At 36.6% G+C, this 14,953-nt stretch overlaps 1 long non-coding RNA gene across 3 annotated transcripts; it reads right to left on the bottom strand.

Annotated features, from left to right (window-relative positions):
- Positions 1-424: 424 nt before the first annotated feature.
- On the bottom strand, positions 425-3,717 carry LOC110897565. 3 transcript variants are annotated; one of them, XR_002568733.2, is made up of 3 exons: positions 3,453-3,717; positions 1,927-2,009; positions 425-835 (listed from the first exon to the last, which is right to left on the bottom strand). It is a non-coding gene; the product is annotated as an uncharacterized LOC110897565 (long non-coding RNA). The 3 variants fall into 3 exon arrangements; XR_002568732.2 differs by having other exon boundaries at positions 425-649; positions 3,453-3,709; XR_004876822.1 differs by having other exon boundaries at positions 425-2,009; positions 3,453-3,701.
- Between the last annotated feature and the right edge of the window lie 11,236 nt (positions 3,718-14,953).

Consider the following 14,953-nt stretch of genomic DNA (forward strand, 5'->3'; position numbering starts at 1 on the left):
ATTTTCAAAACTTATTTACCATGTCGTGATCATAATTTGTTCAATTTTTTTTTCACTTGCTTAACCATACCATTTCATACGCCCATACGTTAGGTTTACGTACCTGGGGTCAATTTGTTTCATTACTTGCCTCAATGCCGGTCCTAGTCCGCATTCACGGATCATCTCTTCCAACAATTGCGCTTACCCTTCACAAAACATACTATTAGTTTCCTCCAAATACATAATCTAATACGTACTTACATTCGCTTTTGCCTTTAGGCCTCGATCGAGTCTTGGATTGCACGGGTTCTCGGTCACGAGAGCACACCGGTTTGAGTTCAAGTATTTACCTCCTGCTACTTGATTCTCTCAAACCAGGGCTCTGATACCAACTTGTTACGCCCTAACATGTAATAACTTTAAAATGACGCAGCGGAAATACGAGCCTTAAATTTCTTTCTTTATTAGACACATTACTTATATAAAAGCTCACATATGAAAATGTTAAGCCTTTACTGGAAGAGGTTTACAATATTTACATTAAATTAACGCTTCAAAGCATTACGTATTTCAAACTATGTGGCCGTTCTTTCCGTACAATTCTTGCTCTTTGACTCGATCCACGCCCGCTTATCTTCCTTAGAGGTAGAAGAAGTCCGAGTGGTACCTGTGGGCATCACATACAACTTAACCATTAGTCATTGACAACATCGTACAACTAAATTCACATAAAATTAAATCATATAACATTCGACAACGTAGACTTTGATTTATTCGACTATTCTCTCGGATTCTCTTGTTCCGAGTTCAGCTTCCATTCCACGAGAATCCGTCATTCTCATTCCTGCATTACCTACCAATCTCAAGCACATTGTTAGTGAGATCCTTACTCAAACTTATAGAAACCAAGCATACCTGCATACGTACTTACGTGCTTACATATTCGTGTCTACGCATATTTTACTTGCATCCAATTCTTGTTTAACTTGATCGTAATCACTTATCGTATTCGTACGTTATTTATACGGTGCTTATACTTGGGTTTAGAACCCAGAAACATCAAGAGAACACCTAAAATTAGGTTTAGAAGGCTTACCATAGATCACGGTTAATATACCGAAGCTTACAATACATAAAACAACTTAGTTAACAAATTTCAGCATTCTAGACATGGGGAGGCCGTCGGCGACGACCCTACAGGGCGTCGGCGACGGCTTTTAGTTTTTCCCGTAGCTTAAAAACCCCGTAGACAGGAAAATAGGGCGTCGGAGCAAACTGAAAAAGGACGAGGCGTCGGCGACGGCCTCTGCTTTTGCCATTTTTCTGCTGTGTTGTTTTCGTCGTTCGAACGCACTAAAACTCGCATAACTTTTAAACCGTTTACCCGTTTAACCTCCCGTTTCTTCCTACATGATTGTAAATTAGCATTCTATCATTTGAACTTGAAATCCTACATCCGGGTTAAGGAAATTCTTGACTTATATGTTGTCGGCTTATTATTATTTACGAATTATTCGACCCGTCATGCATTTATCCACATAATCTGTTTTTATGACCTCACTTTCATATGAACTTAATCATTTTACTTATGACTATCATAAAAGATTAGAACTCTCGGATGCCTTGCATCCTCTTACCCATTTTCACCCAAAAGCTCCTTTTGACCCGTTATGGGTATTTGTGCATAAAAAGGTCTACGACATACAAAACCCTATACTTTGCTTTCATACTTGACAACAAAGTACTATCTTACATTAGTAACCAATCCTATCACTTAGCTACAATTCTTAATCACACCTACCTTGCTCGGATCAAAGCTAAGATCCGTTTAACACTTTATCGATATCATACCATTCATTCCTATATGACCTCAATTAGCATACTTAGTTAAGCTGCACATAACTTTACATAAACAACTAAGAAGTAATTACGGATATTACTTACCTTATGCATCCGTGCTCATATCCGTTTTCTTGCCACTTCTTGACCCGTTAGCCTCCTATGCTTGAGCTCTCCTTGACACGTTCCTATTATCTCATTCCATTACATCCATTCAATAATTAGTATACGTAATCATACGCATCACTAATCACACTTCTATTCACGTGTCAATCGCTTAACGAGTTCAACATGTATCATAATACTACAATGCTAATCAATCTAACAATTTATCATTCCATCATCACAAAAGTCATACATGAGCTTCTAGCATGCATAATTATGTATTTACATCATGTTCATTATTCTTCAAAATTCCATACTTAGAATAATAACATTTTCTAAGTTAGGCAACTTGTTTCATACGTTAAACATTTCATACCATTTCTTAATACCTTGGTTTTTTTTTACACATCCATTCTACTATTTTATATCAACAACCCGTTTCGACCCGTTGGTGCAATCATATGCATACACTAGTTGGTAAGTGTTTTAGACACTTAAAACAATCAAATAACTTACTAATAATTTATTAAAATCAGTAGTTCATGATTCATACAAGTGTGCATAACAATACAACTATTTTTACTTAATATTTATACTAAAAACGTGCAGCAACTTTCTGCGCAGCAGCTGTTCACGACACATTTTAACCCATTTATCTTCTGATTCAGTTCTTCATGTTCAAATATGAAATGATCTACACTCAGAGACCTTTCTAAGCATATAAAGATCGTAAAAATCGGACGTTCCTATGATTTTATATGATTTTTACAAAATCAGCACAGAAGCTGAAATGCTTCCAAACAGCTTGCTGTCAAAACAGTATTGCCGACTTTGGGCACTGTTTTGGCCTGTTTAACATCCGAATTCAACAAACATGTTCAAACACAAAACGAAATATGTTTAAATAGCTTTTTGAGCATATAAGGCTCGACCTCACAGGTCCTTCCTATGATTTTATATGATTTTTGCAAAATCGTTGCGCAACAAATTTTAATTCTAATCAGCTTTGTTACTCGATACACGTAGCATGCCATTTTGTACACAACATCATAACTAAGCACTTTTCATACTTATAATACATAATCACCTTCATTACTATTTAATTAGCACTCCATACAAGTGATAACACATACTAATCTATACTAGGCATTTCATCAAACACTTGGTGTGCGATCTACTTTCCAAGCATAGTGTACAAGTGGTTTAAGCATGTTCTTCCCAAATTCATCTCATGAACCATTACATTCAAACAAAATCATATTGTCACCTACATCATTTTACTATCAAAACCTAATATATAACACATGCATCAACATAATCAAAATCATCACTAAACACATGTTCATCATAGTTTTTCTCATACTCATAAACATGGTTTCCTTCTAAATCCCTAAGATTACTAAAATTCAGCCATGATTCGATTTAAACATGATAACATTAGCAAGTATTCATGCCAATTTTTGATCGAATACATTCATCAAAACCCACTTCACGGTTGTTCTCCAAAACTGAGAATCGAGACATACCTTGGTTACATCTTGCTTAGATTATCACTATTAAGGTTCATGCAGGTTCGATTTCGGCCAGAATCCTTCCAATTCGTTGCTTAGGGTTTGAGAAGGGCTCCCCCTTCCTTTCTTCTCCTCTGCTCGTACACACACACACACGCCCAGAAATGGGTTGTGTGATTTTCAATTTTGTTTTATATTTTGCCTTTCTCTTTGCCCATTTTCAACCCCTCATGTTTCTCCCTTGTTCATACTTAACCCAAATTTATATCCTTATTCTTGTTTTTTTTTTTTCAACGCATTTAACTAGATTTAATAATCTAGTTACCACATCTTTTTCTTTTAATGTGATAACATATTAACAACTAGGTAATTCGAGTTTTGGGGTGTTACACTATTAGTTTATTTTGATTGCGTATTATTGTAATCTTATAAAATATTAATCTATGGTAATCAGTTATTAACAAAAACCCCGAACGCCAATAAAAAAAAGACCTGGAAAACGCTATAATGCCAAAAAAAATTAACTATGTGACACAAAAATAATTAATTCAACGAGACGAAATAGGGGAAAAACAATAAACTCAAAGTAATTAATGATTCTAGTTAACGCCAAAATTATCTTGCACTCAAAAAATGAAGCAGCATGTCACACATGAAAATTGGGAAAAAAGAAGAATATTGAAAAGACAAAAAAAAACCTCTCAGACCCTGATCATGTCCCGCGCCACGTGTTGGCCCAGGATGCGTTCTCACACTTTTGAGCGTTTTCTCCTGATCTCGTACCTATATGTTTATACTTTTATTACAAATTATCTAAATAATTAACCAATAAATTATTAAAATTTAGATTAAAAAAATATTAAAGTAATTAGTATGTATATACTTCCAGCACTTGTTCAATTTTCTTCTTTCATTTCCAAATAGCTATAAAACCGCTTTCATTTTAACTAGTCCGCTGGTTCCATTTGAACAGCGTCAATTAGATCGAACGGTGACGAGATATTTATTTTATTTTTTTAGTTTATTTTCCTTCCAGAATTTATTACTAATTCGTTATATTACCTTAGACTTCATAATTTGTTTGTTACATATCTTGTTTTAAATATATACACACAAATGGAGGAAGAGGTTTATCGTGGAACTAAAAAAGTGGGTAATTCAGATCAAACGAACTTTGATTGAACTCATTGTAACAATTTTAGAACTGTCTCGTAGAATTCTAAATATATATATATTTAGGGTTTAGAGTACCATAAGGTTTAGATATAAAATTTTACTTCAGGGTTTAATTATATTTAGGTTTACTGTTAGGGTTTATCGTTTACCTTTGGGGTTTAGGACTTAATTTAGGCTTATAGTTTATATTTTAAGGTTTAGCTTTAGTGTTTATTTTTAGGCTTTAGTGTTAGAGTTTAATGTTTAGCTTTAGAGTTTGGGATTTAGGCTTAAAGGTTCGACAAGACGGTTCCAATATTAATGTAGTAAGCTCAATTGCAGTTCGTTTGAGTCGGTTTTCATCTGGTTCCCCACTTTTTCTAGAGTTCCCTAATCAATCAACCCATTTAGATATGTGTGTGTTGTGTAAAATGTTTATGGCACCATTTTGTTTTTTGATATGATCGGTTAGTAGTTAAAGGTCATATAAAATAATACAAATAATTGCTATGGAAGTATATTCTTGAAACAAGTCCTTGTGTCAAAAGATAATGAACCAACATTCACATGTTTTAGTGGAGGGTTCAAATGAGGAGAATTTTTTTTAAGAAGAAAAAAGAAGAAGTTTCAATCAATAAAAATGATTTATATTACTGAATTTAATATTTGCATTTAATTTTAATACAAGGGTATATTGGTAAACTTACATAAATCATTAATTTGTATTCTTCCTCTTTAATAACTAACTAAATTAAATTTGTAACTCTTTTTTAAAATATATAATTTTTCCAAATTAAAAAAAAAAACAACTTAATTTAAAGTGTAGAATAAATTACTAGTTGTGTAGGATAAATTACTAGTTGTGTAGAATATATTTCGAGGTGTGTAGGATAAATTTCGACTGTGTAGAATAAAATTCTATAATGTGTATGGTATATGTAGGAAATTATGATATGTGTAGGTTTTGTAGATTATATGTAGGATAATTAATGATTAATTGACTAAGGGGTAGGGGACCGCTAAAATGAAAACCACCTCCAGTTGTAAGAACCGTGAGAACTTTTTGATCTGGGGCGAGTTGGACCAAAATTTTTTTTCATAAACCTAGATGCGTGTATTATAAACACATCTGTAAAAAAAATTGAAAAAAAAAATGTCGTGTGTGTAGTTTTGAGCACCACAAGTTTGTGTTTACGGGTACCGTAACGGTACCCGTAAACACAAACTTGTGGTGCTCAAAACTACACACACGACATTTTTTTTCAAATTTTTTTTTACAAATGTGTTTATAATACACGCATCTACGTTTATCAAAAAAATTTTGGTCCACCTCGCCCCGTACGGTGTAGTTCTCACGGTTCTTACAACTGTAGGTGGTTTTCATTTTAGCGGTCCCCAATTGACTAATTACTTAAAAAGAGAAAAATTAATGATATAAGTTATAAATGATATAGTATTTTACTAGTATGCTTTTTTTTTTTTTCTTACGTTAAATTTATTCTCAGATAAGCCTTTCCCTACACAAAGGGAAAGTAGTTCGTGTAAGATTTGTGTTATTTTCAATAAAATATTCACTGTACAAAAAATCTTGTTTAGTACAACAGTAAACACATGCACAGATAAAGACAACTCAAACAAAATGGAAATCTTCCCTTCAAATTTAGACCGACTATTTTGTCCCTAATACTGCCAAAAAGGCATTTAGGAATCATAGAGGCTAATGAGAATATATAATATACGATGGCCATTTTGTCCTTCAATATTATTGTGACCACTTCGCCTCAATATGGATAAAGATCACATGCAAAACCGAAACCGTTTAGAGTAAAGAACAACAAAATTCATATAAGAATTCACTCGTACTACATGTAAAATAACCACGTATATGAATGAGAAAAAGAAAGCTGGTTAAAAAAATCACATATATATGAATTTCAAAACAATAGGTATAAGTATACATACGGTTCTTATAATTGTCTGTTATAAGAAAACAATTAATAAATCAGTCGAATAATATGTAGGTAACGATTCTATAGTCTCTTCTGATGCAAAACCCGATGCAATTTAGTAAAACTCTTCAATCTCTTTGTATATACAACTAGGGTGAGATTCCTGTAAAAAAAAAAAGACATTTTTTTTAAAGTGTAAGAAGGCATATAAATTGACATGTAGGCATTATGTTCTAGACTTACACATGATGTTTTGGGTTGTTTTGTCAAGAAAAACACCAAACATAACAATTTAAAACACAATTTAATGTATTATAGGCATGAAATTTAAAACACAACAATAAAACACACTGTTTAACACTTAAAATACACTACTTAACGTTCTTAGCATGGTGTTTTAAGTTTTAAGCCTAGAATTTATTGCATTGTGTCTTAAGTTGTTATGTTTGGTGTTTTTCTTGCCAAAACTATGGATCCCAGATAACAATGTTTAACTAAACTTGGCAAATGATTTCAACATGTATAGAAAATAATGTGCGGAATTTAGAAATCAAACTTTCAAGAAACCGAACTACAGGATTTTCAAGTTTATATCACTTTGACTGCTTACAAGGTGATTCAAGGGTTACTAAATATTACAAAACAAATACTTACAGAATTCTGTGTTGAAAAGCATTGGAGTTTGCAGGTTGTATTAAATGCTAGGTTCGACTCATTTACTCTTCGATGAATCATTCTTTATTTATAGAGAACGTTTGACATGAATAAATATTTGTTTATTCATGCACTTGTCATGTGAAAAGTAGCTTTTTGGCATATTCATTGAATCCTTTGATCCACTAGTCACATAGGTATTCGTGTAAACCTTATCGGTTACCGCAAATCGTTTCATCAGAAGTCTGATGAATCATGTATCAGAAATCCGATGATCCAAAGCATCAGATTTCTGATAATTTGAACTGATCAGATTCTGATGATGAATTTCAGATTCATCATCAGATTTACCAGATTTTTCTGATTCAGTCTTCTTCTTATGTTGTAGATGACTTGTCACACCCACTCATAGGCGGGAGCGCAAGGTGTGATTGTGATTAGTTTTCATTGCATATGATGTAAGTAAACATACTAAATGAAATAAATGCATGTAATGTTCATCCATTGCATTGACATAAAAATACTTTACAAGTTACAGATTGTTCATAAAAGACACAACAAAGTTATATTGTTTCACCAACAGATTTGTTACAAAAATATAGTTTTTAGCATTCAGGTTTTGCATTCCATCTTTCGCTCGAGGGCAAGAGATGTGAATCAAATCCTCCAAAGGGATGACATCTCTTTCTTGACATGCTTATTTCTTGAGACCGTACCGTGCAAGGATCCACTAGTTTCCTGAAATACATGTAAGTTTGAAAAGTCAACATAATGTTGGTGAATTCATGTGTTTGTGTTTGTATCAAATGAATCTTAAAACATTTGAAAGTTCTTGTATAGAAAACCTGGTATGTAGGGCTGTAAACGAACCGAACGTTCAGCGAACCGTTCGTAAACCGTTCGACGGGAAGTTCGTTTATGTTCATTCATTTAATAAACGAACGAACATGAACAAAAAATTTCGTCTGATTAGTTAAATGAATGAACAATAACAGAGGTCTCGTTCGTTCGATTATGTTCGTGAAAATTCGTTGATTTGCGTTCGTTTACGTTCGTATTGTGTTTTAATTGAAGATCTTTGTACTTTCTTATATTTTATTTGTACTTTTTATATTATTAAATACCCTAACAATTAAACTAGGAAACCCACTTTCACCTTGTTTATGCATCATTTACCTTTCATTATTCATTATTTACATCGGCGAATACGATCGACCTCCTTTCCACAATAAGGGATTCAAGTTCGAGTGCTACTCTCTGGGCCATCTATCTTTATCCTTCGTCGCGTTCGACAAATTTATTTGTGTTCGTTTGTGTTCGTGAACCATTCACGAACACGCTCATTTCCTTAATGAACGAACACGAACAAAAAATCTCGTTCGGTAAGTGTTCATGAACCGTTCATAAACACATTTATTTCCTTAACAAACGAACACGAACAAGGCCTTCTTCGTGTTCGTTCGGTTCGTTTACAACCCTACTGGTATGTAAAACGTCTATGAAATCATTGATCATTAATGTTTTGCAAAGGCATAAATATGTGTGCCGTCATAGGAATTAATCCAACCCTTGACGATTTAGAGCCGATTACCCTCGATTGAGACACAAAGGCACTCTAACAGTTCCCACTGGCCAAGAGTGGGACTCGCCAACACCCGATAGATCTACCCCTTTCGTTCCTCGGTATGTATGTGATTAATGGTGCTTAGGTTCCACCCTATTCACACATGATCTAGTTGTTCCATTCCTTAGCTTAATCATACCATTGTAACATGTATCACCCCCAATAGTTGTAAAACCGAAAAGCGTTTAAAAGAAAAAGGGGACATGAACTCACAGTTTGCGTCCAACAAAGGTGTGCTAGCAAATCGGGTATCCGTAAATGTAGTGCAACCTAAAAATGTTCTAATCTCATTAGACACTTAGGTCCTTACTGGACCGTGTACAAGTTGCTCTTCTTGAATGTTCGTTAAGACTTGTAAATGTTTGTTTGTTTGGAAACCCTTGTTTGTTTAATACATTGGTACTTTGTTCAAAATTTCATTGTTTATATATATATATATATATATATATATGCAAATATATATATATATATTTGCATATTCTTGGTGTGTATGAACGGGCCTCGCCCTTCATATGTCTTCGTGCTTAGCACGGTTGTAAGTGGGCTTAGCCCATATGCGTCTTCGTGCCACACACGAGTGTGAATGGGCCTAGCCCATATGTGTCCTCATGCCTCACACGAGTGTGAACGGGCCTAGCCCATATGCGTCTTCATGCCTCGCACGGGTGTTAATGGACCTAGCCCATATGCCTCTCCGTGCCTCGCACGGGTGTTTCTGTCATACCCGCTCATAGGCGGAAGCGCAAGGTGTGAACTTGATTAGTTTTCATTGCATACGATGTAAGTAAACAATCTATATGAATAAAGTATGCTCGATGTTCATCCCTTCCAAGATATAATAAGTATAAAAGTCACAAGTTTGCTTTCAAAATACATCACTAGTAATATCGATTTACAAAAGAAGACTTGTACGAAAGTAAAGTTTTAATAGATTGAAGTTTTGCATTCAGTCTTTCGCACAAGGGCGTGAGATGTGAACCAAATCCTCCATAAGGATGATATTGCTTTCTTGACATGTTGGTTCTTGTTTCGTGAAGTGAAAGGATCCACGAGTTACCTGAAATACATGTAAGTTTGAAAAGTTAACATAATGTTGGTGAATTCATGTGTTCGTTTGCTTTGTATCAAATGAATCTCGAAAACATTTGCAAATCTTGTATTGAAAACCGGTATGTGAAAGCGTCTATGAAATTTGAGGATCATTAATGTTTTGCAAGGAGATTAGTATGTGTGCCACATAAGTAAGCAACCAAACCTAGACGATGATATTCGGACCCTTCCTATATGGGACCACAAAAGCACCCTGATGTGTGTAAAATGCAACATATAAATTACATCAAATGAGGCATAAAACTAACCCTTTTTAGTACTAATGTTGGAAAAAGTGTGCTTTTGTCTTCCTTTTGTATTTTCAGGATTAAATGAGCTTAAATGAACAAAAGGAACAAATATGCAGCAAAAACTAACATAAATACAAGAAAAGAAATAAACGTGGCATGTCCGACCCCTCGACAGCATCTTCTCAAGCAAAAACAAGAAACAGAAGGCAGACCACGCCCCGTGCCCAGCGGACACGGGGGCGTGGCCAGGTGTCTGCAGAAAAGACAAAGTTGTAGAAGCTTCTATTCCCAGCACGGGGGCGTGCCCAGCTCAACACGGGCCATGGTCAACGCTAAGATTCGCAGAATCTTGCAAATCTTGATAGTACAGATAGACTTCTGCACACGGGGCCGTGCCCAGTGAACACGGGGGCGTGTGGAGCCTAATACAGACAATTGCAATTAATGAAGAAAGAGAAAGAGGATGGACACGGGGCCGTGTCAGGGCTTCTGTGCAGGCTATAAATAGGGGTGCTTGGTTCACTTCAAAGGCATCCCTTGGCAAACCACCTCTCTCCCACTTCACCACCACTCCACCACCAGGACAACACCCACATCCACCACCATCATCCATCATCCACCTTAGAGTGTGTGTAGTAGTCTCGGGATCCAAGATTGATAGTAAGAGTTCTTGACAATCAAAGGCCATGTTTGCCTAAGTCTCTTACATCACTTGGTGAAGACAAGCATTTAATGTAATACTTTTGATTTTTAATCTTTTCGCACTTTTTATTTGGTTTTTTATTAATGAATTTAATAACTAGTTTATTATGTTGAAGGTGAAACTTCCTTATCATTTGTCCGTGGTGTCTTGGAGTTATTTTACTGTCTATATAAAATAAAAGATTTTCACCATTCATATCTCTACGGTCTATATGGAGATATGTTGGTTACCTGGTCGGGGGTTAAGGGAATGGTTTGGTAAGGTTCTTGCCTTGTTCAGTGTATAGATCCTGCAAGGACCTGTTCAGTGTATAGATCCTGCAAGGACCTGGGTCAAGCTTACTAGGACCTCCTTCAATACCCACTGGTATTGGATGGAGGGGGTGCGAATGACTTGATCCCCTCATATGTAAACTACTATTAATACATTAGCCCGGCTACTTGGGATTGTATCCCTGCTGACTCAAACCACTTAGCCGAGGGTAACGTCGCCTTCAAAAGAGGGGCCTACCACATTACGCATTAATAACTTAATTAATTATCTTCCAATATTCCGACCCTTTGGGATTGTATCCTTGCTGACTTAAACCACTGGGTTGAGGGTAACGTCACCTTCAATAGCCAAAACGGACCGTGAAATCTTGGTCTGACGTAAGAAAGAAGGTGTAGAAGAAGAAAAAATGATGAAATCCAGCAAATCTCAATAAAACTCCTCCTCCTGAAGCTCTGATACCACTTGTAGGATCGGATTCTGACCCGAACGAGTCAATCAGAGGAGTTTGATCAGATACAGGTGCGGAAAACAAGTACCTGACGTAGAAACAGCTAGATATCTTCTTAATTCTCTTTTCTGATTAATTTGACAGTGTTTACACGCAATTCTCACACCGGCAGCACCTCGGTATGGAAATCTCAAAGGTACAAATGTGGACCTCTCATATGGTATTTATAGGTGAGGTGGACCTCTTATTCGGCATGTCCGTATAAGGGGTCCAGGTAGGTGTGAGGTGGACCTCTTATTCGGCATGTCCGTATAAGCGGTCCAAGACTCTAAAACACCTAAACTCTCCAGTTTTCTTGTAAAACGCGCCCTAATCAATACAATACAATGAAAAACTCGATCTAAGACGAAATCAACAGATGTAGTGCACCAACAAAAGAGGGGCCTACTACTATAACTAAGATAATCTCTTAAAAAGTGCAAAAGTGCATAAATCATCAAAGGTTACATTAAAGGCGAGTCGGATCCAAGTGATTCATCTTGTCTATCTGTTTTTATTTTTCAACATTTTTAGTTTTTATTTTCATGTTTAAAACCTTTTTCTAAAAGTTTTAATTTGATTAGACGTTGAGGATAAACCGGTACTAAAAGCTCTTGTGTCCTTGGACGACCTCAGTATCTTACCAAAGCTATACTACGCTCACGATGGGTGCACTTACCCATATGTGTGTTTAGTGTAAGTAGAATATCGTGTTTTATTAATTTAAAACTTGACTAACGTGTTAAAAAGGGATTAAAATATCAACAAAAATATAACACACCTAACGCACATCAAGTTTTTGGTGCCGTTGCCGGGGACACAAGGATTTTAAGAAAGTTAGGAATCAACGGCCTAATCATTTTTCTTATTTTTCTGTTTTTTTAGGCTTTTTCTAAATTTTTCAGCTTCTGCAGACAGTAGCACAGGGCCGTGCCTGGTCGGACATGGGCCGTGCCCAGCATCCTTATTGGCAGTTTTTATTTTCTGAGTTACAGAGAGCTGAGCACGGGGTCGTGTTGGTGCAGCACGGGGCCGTGTTGACCTTTCCAGTAACAGGGATCCGGAAAACAATCACTGTAACCACGACCACGGGGCCGTGTTCAGCGACCACGGGGCCGTGTTCAGCGACCACGGGGCCGTGGTGAGACTTCTGACCAGCAATCCTTTTTTTTATCGCAGGACTTGGAACCCAGGCGTCGCACCTGAACTTCCTACGCAGTGCATGAGCTATAAAGACATAAAAGAACCTCTAGACGAACCCGAACGCTTTCTAAGAAAAAGACTTAAAGCTAAAATCCAAGAGAACGTTTCGGGGGACCCACTCCCAATGGCGTATCAACTGTCACACCCCCAAAATCCACCTGCGGAGTATCACCGCTTGGGAGCGTGACTGACCAGGATCAAGCCACCAATCATATTGAACATGTAATTAATATTAAGTAAAATAAATGTAAACCATCCATCCAATACGATAGGTGTTCAAAACATAACCATAGTTTCAAAGTGTAGCGGAAGCATAGTAAATAATCCAACAATAGTTAATAGTTTTAAATATCATAATAGTTCAACGTAGAAACCACGATCCTTGTCCACAACGACCCGCTTCTCCAGTGCAAGCTCCAAGTACCTAACGATCTGCAAGGCATGTAACAGAATGATCAACAAACTAGTTGAGCGAGTTCACAGTAAGTAAGTGCGTAACAGTAAGTAACGGGTGGCTCTACTGGGCCAATAGTAAGTTATACAGGTGGGGGCTTCCCATGTTATGTGACCACTAGACTATTCGTATCAACTTCTCGTATCATCCCTGTTCTTCTTCCGAGAACAGTAGCGCGTATGGGGTGTACGTAGGTTTTACGTACGTATCCTTCACAACCGAGGATAGGAGACGCGGGGGTGTACGTGGGTTCACGTACGTATCCTTTGTACCGAGGATAGAAGTAAGTAATGCGTACACGTAGGTTTTACGTGCGTGCCTGACATCCGAGGCAGTAATTGGCATATGACCACGTAGGTGTTATCCTAACCTACGGAACCGTCCTGACATCCGAGGACCATGATAGGTGATAGTCTAGGAAAAGCATTTGTATGTTCTAAGTCAATTGAAACCTTTAACCCATTCCCACGACCCGGGAATCCCATGCCTTAGTAGGAGTGTGAACTCACCTTGGTTTGCTCGGTATGCTATGCTCTAGGGTTTATCAAACGTCTAAGTCCGTTTCACACGACCTAGGATATGTTGCATATGATACGATGTAAGTGCTTGCATCAATTTACGGTTTACAAATCATTGACATTCAAGAGACTGTGTTTTGTGTGCTTATTGTATGCAGGATGATATCACATAGATCGTTCATTCATGCAGGATTATACTGTTGCATTCAGTATCATACACTCATATACAGAATCATACATCACGTAAACAGTTAATCATATTCATATAGTTCATGCGTCGCATCTTTGATTACACAGTTTAATCTAATGTAATTGTTAACCTGGTTACCACTGATAACATACTGAACATGTTATTTTCGTTAATAAGCTTAACAGGTTAGTCATTATATAGTATGCAGCTCATTGATTCAATTTAAACATCACATAACATTAGACAGACAGACAGGGCCTTGCCCTTCTAAAACTCAGACAAGTATGGGGGGGGTCTCCCCTGTTCAAAACTCGGATAACACATGATATATCATACAATAAACTCGGCCCATCATGTCACACACACAACCTCGGACCTTGTGATTTAAATGATCGGACCAATATTACAAAGCCATAAACTCGGACAAAGGTTGTGAATAAACTCGGACCATCTATTAACAATTAAACTCGGACCTTAAGTCCATTAATTAACTCGGACCACCAAGGCCCAAACAAAATCGGACATCAACTAACTTTCATAATAAACTCGGATAGGCATGCAATGATTAAACTCGGACAAGCACATAGTGATTAAACTCGGTTAAGCATATAAAGTCGGACCATGTGAGTTTGGTTAAACTCGGTCCATTCATGTTACATTAAGTTCGGACAAGGTGTTAAATAAAATACTCGGACATTTGCATTGCTTAAACTCGGACCAAAGTATTATACATTAAAGTCGGACCAATGTTAATCAATAACTCAGACCTTATGCACATATCATTAAACTCGGTCCAACACATACTCGGACCATTTGATTTTTATTAAATAAACTCGGCCTACATGTCTATTCAATAAACTCAGACAGAATGATAACCATTATACTCGGACTATTATACACTCCTTCACAAACCTCAGACAAACATTCAATCACACGATCCTTGCATCATAACAGTTACGCATACGA

This window comes from Helianthus annuus, chromosome 13 (assembly GCF_002127325.2).
Source record: "Helianthus annuus cultivar XRQ/B chromosome 13, HanXRQr2.0-SUNRISE, whole genome shotgun sequence".
In the NCBI taxonomy this organism is placed as follows: Eukaryota; Viridiplantae; Streptophyta; class Magnoliopsida; order Asterales; family Asteraceae; genus Helianthus; species Helianthus annuus.